Source organism: Felis catus, chromosome C1, assembly GCF_018350175.1.
Source record: "Felis catus isolate Fca126 chromosome C1, F.catus_Fca126_mat1.0, whole genome shotgun sequence".
Taxonomy (NCBI): domain Eukaryota; kingdom Metazoa; phylum Chordata; class Mammalia; order Carnivora; family Felidae; genus Felis; species Felis catus.
In genome coordinates this window covers 126,790,782-126,805,519 of record NC_058375.1, presented here as the reverse complement: position 1 = coordinate 126,805,519, position 14,738 = coordinate 126,790,782, and the positions used below count along the sequence as shown (strand labels likewise).

Here is a 14,738-nt window from a genome sequence, read left to right as displayed (position 1 = left end):
GAAACAGCAACTTCTTACTTTTTCCTACAGTTTGAAGTTTAGAGCACTCAGGTATCCAGTTACACTGATGAGCATGTATGGTCTTCTGAGCAGGATACTGTCTCAGAACACTGGGTTCCCAAAGTTTTTTTATATCAAAAGTCAGTTCATTGAATGGGAAACATCCCCATACCCAACTGTCTGACTGGATTGAAGAAATAAATTCTCCATATCTTCCTGAAGGATTTTCCATATCTTTCATCCCATCAACTGACTATGGTTAGGGTGGGGAAAAAAATCACAGTTTGATGATTCCTTTTATCTGCAGCTTGATTACTTACTTTGTAATATACATTCTGCTCTTTTTGTGATGATACCTTACTTGAGTCTCAGAGCAACATAATATTGCAGGATTTGTGGAACAAGTTTATGTTCTGTTTACCTGGTCTGTTATTCTTTACCATTTCTGTAATCTCTCATAGTCATTATCTCTTTATAGTCTGAATATTTCCCGTTTTTTCAGTCTGTATTCCTATAATAGATCTTCCCCACTGTACTTTCTTTTTCTGGTGTGTTTACATTAGATTGGTTCCCCTTTGTAACCTGTATATTCTTGTTAGTTGACACAGCCAGAACTACACATTAGATTATGCTTATTGTGTATCATTATTTAATATAAGAATGGAGTTTTCTAAATTTCTCCCATTTCTATCATTTGTCAAAGTTGTTTGTTGTTAAGTGCTCATATATTGTAGTGGAAAAGCAAAATGCTATAACCATCTTTATAAAAACAGTTTGGCTATTTTTTAAATAAAGTTAAACATATAAAAACTACAAAATGTTAAAGAAGGAATAAAAGAAAGATCCAAATAAGTGAAGTAGAATACCATGTTCATGGACTAGAAGAGCCACATTTTTGAAATGACCATTCTTCTCAAATTGTTGTATTGATTCAATGCAAACAATACAATTTCCAGAAGGATTTCATAGAAATTTGCATTTTAAGTGTAAAATCCATATGCAAAGGCAAAGGATAGCTAACACATCTTTGAAAAAGAAAGAAGTTGGGAAATTCACACTAGTTTTGTGTATAGTCATCAACAAAGTGGAGGCATGTAGGTCAGTGGAATAGGACAGAAAATCTAGAAGTAGAGCCTCACATATATGGCAAATTGATTTGAATAATTTCTTTGTATGTTTGATTCACATATGTTCATAATTCATTCTTTACATAATCCTTTGTAAAAGGTGTAATTTTTCCATTTTACAGATGGGAATAGTAAGTATTAAAATATTAAGGAATGGGTCCAACATTATGTAACTAAAAGGTGCAGAACTCAGAATTCAAACGTTGGTCATCTGACTTCTATCCCAGGATCTTTTTACTATACGATGCATCCTACCTCCAACCAGGACTGTGATTACAGTTTTGGTGCCTCTACTTCATCTCCTTTTTCCTGCTGTTTTTCATTTTCTCCTTTTTTTCCCCACTGTCACTCCTTTTTACAGCCTTAACCTTTCCCTTAGTTGACTGATAATTTGAACTCTTCTAAACTATATCTGTTGAGCCCTGTTTGCAAAGACAGAATATTTTTTCTAGATATTGAAAACTACCAACTGCCTCATGAGAGTCATCCACGTTGTCTCAAATTGTCCTTTGTGTGGTTACCTGGGTCCCAGTTTGCATTTATGGTTCGATTTATTGGAATTAAGTTGTTTTAAGAGTAAGCTCTAAGAAGGAGAGATTTTCTCTTCAATACCTCATAAGCTTCTTCTTGGGAGATATACAATGTTTTCTTTATGTAGCATCTTTTTGGAACTTGTGAAAAAAGAGATGGTGAACTGAAGGTTGCACATTAAATCTTACTTTCTGGTAGTCCTTAAGTTCTACTGCCAGATTTTGTTAAATTTGTTTCTTTCCTCTAATTGTTTCCTTCTAGGCCTTTTAAAATTTTTTCTAGGATTGGTCATCCATGTTAGGATTTATATTGTGAGGTTAACCTTAACATCTACTTCAGGGCAGATGTCAGGGTCTGGTCAGGATGCATGGAGTCTCAAGGATCAGACTCCTCTCTAGGCCCTTAACCCTTTGTCATTAATTTTCTTTCCTGGTGCTTCTTAGCCTTGCCAGAAATTCCAGTTTTGTCCTCAGTGCTCAGGAATAGCCACATCAAAGAAATATGTAGGGCAAGGTATGGGGAAAGGGAGTTTCCATGCCCTCTCTAATCACTCCACTCTCCCCCAAATGTCCCATATGTTCACCAGTCAGGGATCTGTGTAGTCAACTGATTTTTTAGAAAGATGCAAAGCACTTCTATGTACAAAGGTGTCTTTTCACCAAATGTTCCTGGAACAATTAGATATCCTTATGCAAAAACAGACAGAGGGAGAGGGAGAGAGAGAGAGAGAGGAAAAGCAAAAACAGCAGCTCAATTCATATCTCTCACTGTGTGTAAAACTTAACTAAAAATGGATTTTAGAGGATTCTGGGAAAATGGCAGAGTAGGAATCATCAGGAATCTGTCTTCCCACCGAGACATTAATTGGCACTCACAGAATCTGTCCAATGTCATAATTTTGTAACTGAATTATATTGAAGACTTGCAACTTCCACAGGAAGTTGGACAGTAAATTGTGGTAAAAATTTTGGTGAAAATTTACTGGACAGTAAATTTTGGTTAATTTCAGTCAGTTGCAACTGTTACCAAAGTAACAGCTACCATCTTCTGCCTCCAGCGCCATGGCAGACAGCTTCATTCATGCTCCTGGAGCAAGTTGTACATGACTTGTGGATAAGCAAAAAGAACCCTTTTCTCCACATATCAAAGACCTCTTCTCTGGGGGCACCTGGATGTCTCAGTCGGTTATGCATCCAACTCTTGATTTCGTCTCAGGTCATGATCTCACAGTTCACAGATTTAGGCCCTGCATCTGGTTCTGTGCGGACAGTATAGAGCCTGCTTGGGATTCTCTCTCTTCCTCTCTCTTGGCACTTCCCCCATTCTTGCTCTCTCAAAATAAACTTTAAAAAAAAATCTCTGATAACTGATTGGTACTTTTCATCATAGAGGTACAGATGAAGTGGGGGCATCCATTGTTGTTGCACCTATTCCCCGTTGCATTCTCCTCCCCCGCCTTTTGACTGAAGCAACTTCTAGAGGATTTAAGGGGCTGATGCCATAACCCTAATATTTCATTTTTTTTTTCTCCATTTGGGAACCAGACATTTAGGATTAAGACATCCAGACACAAGTGCATAAATTTTAAAGTGACTGTGCATGCCCAGGAAAAGACACAGGCTCAGAAGAGAACTGAGAAGACCTCAGGTTTATACCTCAGGCTTATCCTTAGCACAGAGACAGCTTACAAAAGTTAAAAAATAAATGAATAGGGGCACCTGGGTGGCTCAGTCGGTTAAGCGTCCGACTTCGGCTCAGGTCACGATCTCACCGTCCGTGAGTTCGAGCCACGTGTCGGGCTCTGGGCTGATGGCTCAGAGCCTGGAGCCTGCTTCTGATTCTGTGTCTCCCTCTCTCTCTGCCCCTCCCCCGTTCATGCTCTGTCTCTCTCTGTCTCAAAAATAAATAAACGTTAAAAAAAATTAAAAAATTAAAAAAAAATAAAAATAAATGAATAAATGATCAAAAAGAATAACAACAACAAAAACCAGTAAAACATGGAGGAGGGGGAGAGTCTGACTTATAAGGTTACCACATTATATTTGAGCATGAGTTTAGTGATCTGTATTTATATAGTACTCAGTAATTTCCATATATAGTGAAGTTATAGTCAACTCACTGTGGGAATGACTTCCAGGAACACTCCTAGGGCAGGAATGGCAGATGCATTGCTTTGTGAACTTGTCCTTGGTACCTGGTGCTGGAAGGATATGAATAGTGGAGGAGAAGCAAGGTTGAAATGTATGCAGCCAAAGGATTAATCTGTGAATAGTTGTTTGAATTCTTAGAGCTCATATGTGGTAGAAACTTGATAAAATATTTTTCAAATTGGATAATTCGGAAATAATTTTGCCCAACGTGCTGATAAGTTGCAAGCCTGAAAGAAACTTTGAAAAAGTAACAATTATAAAAAACAAAGTTTGCTCATCCATGCTTGGTTCAAATCTGAATCATCCTATTTCTTTGTAGAAAATAATACAAAGGGGTCATGTGAAGAGACAAAGTATAAGCAGTAGAAAATGTAGAAAAGGCATTATAGATGTGTATCCAGTGGTTAATTAATGAAAATGTATTATTTTCCTGGTTTTGGAGACATATGGAATTATTTACAAATTTTTTTAAATTGAGATAAAATTGGTATATAACATTATATAGTTTCAAGTGTACATTATAATTAGACATCTTTATGCAGGGATCACCACTAAAAGTCTAGTTACCATCCATCACCTTATAGTTGATCCCCTTCAACTGTTTTCCCCACCCCGCCATGGCCCTTCCTTGAATGACTTATTTCACTTAGCATAATACCTTGGAGATCAATCCATGTTGTTGCAAATGGCAAGATTTCATTATTTTTTTGTGGCTGAGTAGTATTCCACTGTGTGTGTGTGTGTGTGTGTGTGTGTGTGCGCGCGCGCGCGTGCATACCACATTTTTATCCATTCTTCCGTCAATGGACATATCCATTTCTTGACTGTTGTAAATAATGCTGCAGTGAACACAGAAATGTATGTATATTTTCAAATCAGCATTTTTGATAGGCATAAATACCCAGAAATAGAATAGCTGGATCGTATGGTGGTTCTTTTCTTAATCTTTTGAGGAATCTCCATAGTGTATCCCATAGCAGCTACACTCAGTGTACATTGCCACCAGCAGAGTACAAGGGTTCTCTTTTCCCCACATCTTCTTTAACATTTACTACTTCTTGTCGTTATGATAATAGCCATTCCAACAGGTATGAGATGCTATCTCGTTGTGGTTTTGATTTGCATTTCCCTAATAATTAGTTATGTTGAACATCATTTCATGTGCCTATTGGCCATTTGTATGTCTTCTTTGGAAAAATGTCTATTTAGATCCTTTGCCCATTTTTTTTTAATCAGGTTGTTTTGTTGTTACTAAGTTGTATGAATTCTTTGGATATTAATTCCTTATCAGAGATAGGATTTGCAAAAATCTCCCTCAGTTGGTTGCTTGGTTCTTATGAGTAGTTGCTTAATAGTCCGTATTTGGTACAACCTACATTTTATTCAATCATTTGTCTGAAATAGTGGCCCTTCCTGTTTCACACTGTGGAAACTGAGAGTCAGGAAAGAAAGGGGCAAGACCTGAAGTTAAGAATGCTTCTTAGGTCTCAGAATCTCGTTTTGTACACCATTGCCTCCAACACACAGACACACACACACATACACACACACATGAACTCAGACATAGCAAAAGAATCCCAAGTTCCACATTAAATATAATTTTTACATTATGTCAAATATGGGTTTTAGTCAAGCAGGACTTTGGAGTCTAACTGCCAAGTTTGAATCCTAGTACTACTATTAACCACCTTTGAGACCTTGGACAAATTCATCAACCTTTCTATGCTTTTGTTTCCTTGTTCACAAGACAGGATGATACTGGTACTTTACCTATCACAGAGAGTTGTGAGGGTGTAATGAATTACTTCATAGAGAATACTTGATTATACTATTATCATTGGAATTGATATTATTGACATTTGGAGCTAGTAATTTGTGTTGGGGGGTCGTTTTGTTTTGTGTTTTACTTTATTTCTCCTGTTTTTAAAAATCCTCATAGAACTTTGAAAATTCTTAGGCCCTGGGACTTAAAAGGCCTCCAGCTCAAGATCCTAAGCAATATGACATCAGCACAGGTACTCTTAGCTAAGAAGATCCATAGACTTCGGGCGCCTAGGTGGCTCAGTCAGTTAAGTGTTCAACTTTTGGTTTGGCTCACATCATGATCTCACGGTTTGCCAGTTTGAGCCCTGCATTAGGCTCTGCACTGACAGTGTGGAGCCCACTTGGGATTTTCTCTCTCTCTCTGCCTCCACACCCCCCCCCCTCAAAAAAATAAATAAACTTAAAAAAAAAAGATTTATAGACTTGGTGGGCTTTATTAGGGGAATTTGGGGAATATGGAAGGCAGAGATTGGTATAAGCAACCTTCCCTCACCACTTCTTTTTTAATAAATAAACAACTTTTTTTAAGTTTATTCATTTATTTTGAGACATGCAAGCAGGGGAGAGGCAGAGAGAGAATCCGAGGAAGGCTCTGTGCTGTCAGATGTGGGGCTCAGTCTCACAAACCATGAGTTCAGGACCTGAGCCAAAATCAAGAGTCAGGTGCTTAACTAATTAATAAGCGATTTTCTAAGAGCACATGTCACAGCAAAATTGAGTGGAAAGTACAGGGAGCTTCCATATACCCCCTGCACTTAAAAAGTAAAACCTCCCTGACTCTGAAATTCTGCACCGTAATGGCATGTTTGTTATAATCAATGAACCTACATTGACACATTACTATTACCTTATGTCCATAGTTTACATTTTGGTTCATTACCATTATAGTATCATGTGGAATAGTTTTACTGCCTTAAAATTTTTCTGTGCTTTGCTTCTTCATCGCTCCTTTCTCTGTAACTTCTGGGAACCATCTTACTGTTTCCATAGTTTTGCCTTTTTGAGACTATTTAATAGTTGGAATCACATAGTAGGTAACTTTTTAAGATAAGCTTCTTTGATTCATTAATATACATTTAAGGTGCCTCTATGTCTTTTCATGGCTTGATAGCTCATTCTTGTTTAGTGCCTAGTGGTATTCCACTGCTGGCATGTATCACTGCTTATCCATTCACCTGTTCAAGAATATCTTGGTTGCTTCCAAGTTGTGGCAGTTTGGCTGTAAGCATTCATGTGCAGATTTTTGTTTAGACATTAGTTCTCAAATCCTCTGGATAAATATCAAGAAGCATGATTTCTGTATCGTATGGTAAGACTGTCAAATACTCTTCCAAAGTGTCTTTACCATTTTGCATTCCCAGAGCAGTGACTGAGATTTCTTGTTGTTCCACATCCTTGTCAGCATTTGGTATTGTTAGTATTTGAGACTTTAGCCATTCTAATAAGTATATATGAGTTTCTTGTTGTTTTACATTGCAATTTCCTAATGACTTACAATGTTGTACATCATTTCCTATGCTTTCTTGGAATCTGTGTGTCTTTGGTGAGATGCCTGTTTACATCTTTTGCCATTTTTTAATCAAGTTGTTCATTTTTCTTATTAAGAGTTCTTTTTATATTTTGGAAAATAGTCTTTCATAGATCTATCTTTTGCAGCTATTTCCCCCAATCTGACTATTGTTTCATTCTCTTGACGTTGTCCTTCATAGAGCAGAATGTTTTTATGTTAATGAAGTCCCACTCATCAATTATTTCTTGATTAGATTGTGCCTTTGGTATTGTATCTAAAATGTCATTGCCATACCATGGCCATTGCAAGTACCTTATAATATTAAAATAATCCTGATTCCTCCCTGTAGTCCCTTGTATCCTCACTGTCCTTCATTTCACTTATGAATAAGCATAGATAGATAGATTGCTGTCAATCATGTCACTTAATGTGTAAAGCATAGTTCAACAGATAAAAAGAATGTAATGGAATACATTTTTGCTATTATTGTTTTGATCATACTGTTGTTAGAGAATTAAGAATAAGAAAAATAAAAGTTTTTATTTTATCTTCACTTATTCATTCCCTAACACTCTTCCCTTCTTTATATAGATCTGATTTTCTGACCTTTATCATTTTCCTTCTCTCTGAAGAACTTCTTTTAGTATTTCTTGCAAAGCCAGTCTTCTACCAACAAATTTTATTAATTTTTGTTTGGTAAAGTCTTCATTTCTCCTTGACTTTTCAAAAATAATTTCATAGAATACAGAATTCTAGGTTGGTGAATTTTTTCTTTCACCATTTGAAATATTTCTCTTCGCTCTCTTGTTGTGTTAAAGAGGTGAAGTTGTATGTAATTCTTACTTTTGCTCCTGTATAGGCACTATGTTTTTTCCTAAAATTTTGACTTTCTCTCAAGATTTTATCTTTGATTTTCTGAAGTTTGAATATGATGTGCGTAGGTACAGTGTTTGGGGTATTTATCCTGCTAGATGTTCCTTGAATTTTCTGGTTCAGTGTTTTGGTGTCTTGACATTAAATAGAATAGTTCTGTCATTATTATTTCAAATATTTCTTCTCTTACATTCTCTCTTTCTTCTTCTTCTGGTATTCCCATTATTTGTATGTTACACTTTTTATAGTTTTTCCCATAGTTTTTGGATGCTCTATTATGTTGCTTTCAGTCTTTTTAAAATTTACTTATTTTGAGAGAGAGAGAGAGAGAGACAGAGAGAGACAGAGAGAGAGAGCAGGGGAGGAGTAGAGAGAGAGAGATAGATAGCATCAAGCAGGCACTGTGCTGTCAGCATGGAGCCTGACACGGGGCTCAATCTCATGAACTGTGAGATTATGACCTGAGCTGAAATCAGGACTTAGTCACTTGACCAACTGAACCACCCCAGTGCTCCAAGTCTTTTTTCCTTAAGCTTTTCAGTTTGGGGATTTTCTATTATATCCTGAAGCTTAGAGAGTCTCTTCTCAGCCATGTCCAGTCTATTAATGGGACCATTAAAGGCATTCTTCATACTGCACATGAACAGGAGAGGGGCAGAGAGAGAGGGAGACACAGAATCCGAAGCAGGCTCCAGGCTCCGAGCTGTCAGCACAGAGCCCAACGCGGGGCTCAAACTCACGGACCGTGAGATCATGACCTGAGCTGAAGTCAAAAGCTCAACTGACTGAGCCACCCAGGTGCCCCTGCTTTTCATTTTTATTCTTTCTTAGCATTTCCTTATCTCTGCATATATTATCCATTTATTCTTGCTTGTTTACCTTTCCCATTAATAGCCTTATCATATTTATCATATTTTTTAAAGAATTACAGCATTCCTGACATATATAACTCTGATTCTGATGCTTGCTCCGTCTCTTCAGACTGTTTTTTTACCTTTCAGTATGCCTTATAATAGTTTTTTTTATTGAAAGGTGGACATGATTAACCAAGTGAAAAGAACTTTAGTAAGTGACTTCTGGTAATGTAGTTGTATAAGTTGTGGAGGGAGGGGAAGATTTCTATAGTCCATAGGTCTCAATCTTTTGTTGAATTCATATGCCTAGACTGTGAAATAAACCAGTGCTTCTCAGTCGCTTTCCCCCACTTACGCAAGAAAGTATGGCTACAGGGGAATGGAGGTGGCTATTTCTCTTCTAGAGCAGTCAGGCTCTGATAAAATCCTAGCAGATTATTCTCTGGTAAAATACTGTTTCTTGAATACAGGCTTCATTGGTTGAGCACCCAATTTTGGCTTAGGTTATGATCTCACAGTTCATGCGTTCGAGCCCCACATGTGGCTTTGTACTGTTAGGGCAGAGTCTGCTTGGTATTCTCTCTATCTCTCTCTGCCCCTCTCTGCTCGCTTTCTCTCTCTCTCTCTCTCAAAAATAAACATTAAAAAAAAATGTTTTTAATGGCAAAGAGTTTGCATAGATGTTTCTCCAAAAAAGACCTGCAAATGGCCAAAAGCACATGAAAAAAAAAATGGCATCATTAATCGTCAGAAAAATGCAAATCAAAACCTCAGTGAGCTACCATTTCATTCTCACTAGGATGGCTGGTATCAAAAAGTCAAATGACCATTTTGTTAGGGTTGCCTGGGTGTTTCAGTTGATTGAGGGTCCAACTTTGGCTCAGGTCATGATCTCATGGTTCATGAGTTCAAACCCTGTGTCAGGCTCTGTGCTGACAGCTCAGAGCCTGGAGCCTGCTTCAGATTCTCCTTCTCTTCAGTGTCTCCTTCTCTCTCTGCTGCTCCCTCACTTGTGCTCTCTCTCTCTGTCTCTGTCTCTCTCTCTCTCAAAAATAAACATTAAAAAAAAAGTCAGATTACAAGTATTGGTAAGGTTTTGGAAAAATTTGATCCCTTGAACACTGTTAGTAGTAATGTAATCTGATATAGCTGCTTTGGAAAACTATCTGGCACTTTCTCAAATGGTTAAATGTAGTACCATATGACTCAGCTTTTCAATACCTAGGTATATACCCAAGAGTAATGAAAAATATATGTCCAAACAAATATTTGTACGTGAATGCTTTCAGGAACATTATTTATAAAAGCCAAAAGTTGGAAACAACCGAAATGTCTGTCAACAGATAAATGGGATGGTATATCCATATAATGGAATATTATTTAGCCCTAAAAAATGAATATATGCTACAGCATGGGTGAACCTTGAAAACATTACAAAATTAGTAAAGTGAGGGGTACAGTCACAAGAGACTATACACTATTAATTCTCTGTCTATGAAAGTTTAGGGAAATCCTTTGAGATAGAAAATGGATTAATGGTTGCTTAGGTTTTGGGGACAGGACAGTGGTTAAGGGATTGATAGCTAAAGATTATGGGGTTCCTTCTTGAGATGTTGAAAACGTTCTAACATTTACTGTGGTGATGATTGGTCATAACTGAGAGGACATGAGAAATCATTGAGTTGTGTACTTTAAGTGGGTGAATTATATGGCATTATGAATTACATCTCAGTAAAGCTGCTTAAAGAAAAGAACAGGCTATTCTAAAAGTATATGTATTTACCATCAAATTTAGCAGGAAGAGACCAGACATTTATAGGTGACATATCTTTTAGCCTCCCCTCCCCATCTCATTTCCCCTTTATACCCCAAACTTGAGGCAGGGTGTTCAGCAGCATGTGGCCTGCCAACACTCTAAAGAGGGCCACCTCTAGCAGTCTGGCTCCAGCCTAAAGAGAAAGGGTGTTGGGAGAAAGGATTTCTCTAAACCATAGCTCATACCAGGCACAGGGCTTGCAATCAATCAGTGATAAAGCACCCCAGAGGCAACTGGCTATAAAAGCTTCTCTCCATAGTGCATCCTTTCCTGGAGGAGTGAGGAAACCTTTGCCTGTTATGATACAGTTCCTTCTGAAATTAGATTTCTCTGACTTCTAAACAGACCTGCCCTTTCAGAGCACAAATATTGGTGCTCTGGATGAGGCAAGTGAGGCCCATGTGGTTGGCCTGTGTGAAGACATCTGTGTGCTGTCCCTGCCATTGTGGAACACTTGTGCCAGAAGACCTCCACCTAGCATGTTGTATACCTGCACACTGTATTGCATAGATGGAGAGTGTGCAGAATTCATTTTAATTGTAAACATTTCATTCTCAAAAAACAAAAGATTCAACCTGTTTTTCCTATCATTGGTAGTTCTGAACATTGGATATATATATATCTGAACATTGGATATAGATATATAGGTATATTTTGATATTTTAATTGTTATTTTAATAATTAAATTATTAATTTAAATTACTTTTAAAAATTTAAAAATATTTTAATAATTAAATATATATATGTGTATATATATATATATTTTTTTTACCAGGAGGTCAAAATGTACCTAATTATATGATTGTGAATGGAAAAAATGGTGACATAATTGGGTATTGGCAAGTTATTCTTCCAATTTCATTAGTATATAAATTTTTAATATAAATTTGGGGGACATAAGACATTAAAGGAAGTCAACTTCAATAATATAATTTATAGCAATTATAAATAAATCTAGTAAGGCTTTTTTTTTCTTCTTTTACAATGCCAGCACTTAGTTTTTCTTTTAAATAACAAGTGAATTTGAGGGGTTTCTGGGTTGCTTAGTTGATTAAGCCTCCAACTCTTGATTTTGAATCAGGTCATGATTTCACAGGTCATTAGATCAAGGGAGCCTGCTTAAGATTCTCCATCTCCCTCTCCCTCTGCCCTTCCCCTGCCTCAAAATAAAAATTAAAAAATAATAAACAAGAAGTGAATTTCTTATTGATCACAACCAAATAATATCTCTCATGTTATCATACAGTAGTTGCATCCATTCACTCTAATTTTCTAGTCGATTCTACATGCAAATGCATGTTTTTAATGTTGTCTATACTAATCTTGTATGTTTGTTATCAAAATACATTTAATTAAAAAAATAAAGTTAACGAGTTTCAAGTTTCTCAAATTGACACTATTGTCCTAAAATACCACCACAATGCCATTAAAATGAATAATCATTTAAATATTAATGTCAGTAATCATGATACAACCTAACAGGAGTTTTCCTGTTGTTAATTATTCTCTACCAGCTATCTTCAATAGTATGGGCCCTAGAAGATGATTGGGAATTTTGTGGGTAGTTTTTAGGTTGTCATAATAGGGGGATATTATTAGGCCAGCTCTCTTGATCCCTAGGTTCAGTAGATCTAGTAGATTCCAACTCTTTTCTTTACACCCTCAATGCTTGGTTCTTCTAACTTCTGACCTTCTCAAAGGTCTAGAGGATGTGTTCACTTTTGCAAGCACTTTAAGTTGTGGTTTCTTTGCTTTTGCCAAATTAGCTACCATTGGTCTGTCACCATTGACTTACAAATATATGTTGAGATTTTTTTTTTCCTATGATTTTTTCTCTCCCCTCCTCTCTTCATAGTGGGTTTGTGTCTTTTTTTTTTTTTTTAATTTCCTTTACTGTCTGTCCAGTGGTTTCAACGGAAGAATAGATCACCAAGTGATGAGTCTGTTATGTTTAACAGCAGAGTGGGAGATACCTTCTCTTAAAGATTATGGCAGTGTTCTAGGTGGTTTGATTGTTATGTAGACTAGCTGGAACACTGGCAAGTAGTGCCTACATGGGGCTAGATCTGTTTAGCACACTGCCATTTGTGAGCCCACCCAAAATGCCAGTGGTAGTTAAAGTTATCAGTTCATTCTAGTCTTGCATTAACTCAGCGTAAACAGTATGTTAGACAATTAACATTTTCTGTGGCCGAGAGTAATATGTAATCTTACTCATTACTATTTCTCAAGCTGAGCTTTTAGAAACTAATTTGCTGGGATAGAAGGAACATACTTAAAGATCATAAAAGCCATTTATGAAAAGCCCACAGCTAACATCATCCTCAACGGGGAAAAACTGAGAGCTTTTTCCCTGAGATCAGGAACATGACAGGGATGCCCACTCTCACCGCTGTTGTTTAACATAGTGCTGGAAGTTCTAGCATCAGCAATCAGACAACAAAAGGAAATCAAAGGCATCAAACTGGCAAAGATGAAGTCAAGCTTTCGCTTTTTGCAGATGACATGATATTATACATGGAAAATCCGATAGACTCCACCAAAAGTCTGCTAGAATTGATACATGAATTCAGCAAAGTTGCAGGATACAAAATCAATGTACAGAAATCAGTTGCATTCTTATACACTAACAATGAAGCAACAGAAAGACAAATAAAGAAACGGATCCCATTCACAATTGCACCAAGAAGCATAAAATACCTAGGAAATAATCTAACCAAAGATGTAAAGGATCTGTATGCTGAAAACTATAGAAAGCTTATGAAGGTAATTGAAGAAGATTTAAAGAAATGGAAAGACATTCCCTGCTCATGGGTTGGAAAAATAAATATTGTCAAAATGTCAATACTACCCAAAGCTATCTACACATTCAATGCAACCCAATCAAAATTGCACCAGCATTCTTCTCGAAACTAGAACAAGCAATCCTAAAATTCATATGGAACCACAAAAGGCCCCGAATAGCCAAAGTAATTTTGAAGAAGAAGACCAAAGCAGGAGGCATCACAATCCCAGACTTTAGCCTCTACTACAAAGCTGTCATCATCAAGACAGCATGGTATTGGCACAAAAACAGACACATAGACCAATGGAATAGAATAGAAACCCCAGAACTAGACCCACGAACGTATGGCCAACTCATCTTTGACAAAGCAGGAAAGAACATCCAGTGGAAAAAAGACAGCCTCTTTAACAAATGGTGCTGGGAGAACTGGACAGCAACATGCAGAAGGTTGAAACTAGACCACTTTCTCACACCATTCACAAAAATAAACTCAAAATGGATAAAGGACCTGAATGTGAGACAAGAAACCATCAAAACCCTAGAGGAGAAAGCAGGAAAAGACCTCTCTGAACTCAGCCGTAGCAATCTCTTACTCGACACATCCCCAAAGGCAAGGGAATTAAAAGCAAAAGTGAATTACTGGGACCTTATGAAGATAAAAAGCTTCTGCACAGCAAAGGAAACAACCAACAAAACTAAAAGGCAACCAACGGAATGGGAAAAGATATTCGCAAATGACATATCGGACAAAGGGCTAGTATCCAAAATCTATAAAGAGCTCACCAAACTCCACACCCGAAAAACAAATAACCCAGTGAAGAAATGGGCAGAAAACATGAATAGACACTTCTCCAAAGAAGACATCCGGATGGCCAACAGGCACATGAAAAGATGTTCAGCGTCGCTCCTTATCAGGGAAATACAAATCAAAACCACACTCAAGTATCACCTCACGCCAGTCAGAGTGGCCAAAATGAACAAATCAGGAGACTCTAGATGCTGGAGAGGATGTGGAGAAACGGGAACCCTCTTGCACTGTTGGTGGGAATACAAATTGGTGCAGCCACTCTGGAAAGCAGTGTGGAGGTTCCTCAGAAAATTAAAAATAGACCTACCCTATGACCCAGCAATAGCACTGCTAGGAATTTATCCAAGGGATACAGGAGTACTGATGCATAGGGGCACTTGTACCCCAATGTTCATAGCAGCACTCTCAACAATAGCCAAATTATGTAAAGAGCCTAAATGTCCATCAACTGATGAATGGA

General features: G+C 37.3%; 1 protein-coding gene across 8 annotated transcripts in view; it reads left to right on the top strand.

The window, feature by feature from the left end:
* ZRANB3 (zinc finger RANBP2-type containing 3) overlaps positions 1–14,738 on the top strand; it is a 304,924-nt gene that overhangs the window by 205,180 nt on the left and 85,006 nt on the right. The gene's annotated exons all lie outside the window — the stretch shown is intronic.